The sequence below is a fragment of the Eimeria mitis genome, genomic scaffold (genome assembly GCF_000499745.2).
Source record: "Eimeria mitis Houghton genomic scaffold, Emh_scaff3974, whole genome shotgun sequence".
Classification (NCBI taxonomy): domain Eukaryota; phylum Apicomplexa; class Conoidasida; order Eucoccidiorida; family Eimeriidae; genus Eimeria; species Eimeria mitis.
In genome coordinates this window covers 4,671-4,883 of record NW_013572310.1, presented here as the reverse complement: position 1 = coordinate 4,883, position 213 = coordinate 4,671, and positions in this window count along the sequence as shown.

Below are 213 nucleotides of genomic sequence, written 5' to 3'. Positions count from 1 at the left end.
GACAAATAGCAACATGAAGAATCAGTGACACAACATGCACAATTTGACGGCAAAGAACAGCAGCAGCAGCAGCAGCAGCAGCTTACCGCAGGAAAAGTAGCAGCAGCAGCAGCAGCAGCAGAAACAACAACAGCAATAAACAGAAAGCAGCAATAGTATAAAGAGAAGCATGCAGTGTATACATTTGTGTTTGTTGTGTATTGCTGTTATTTG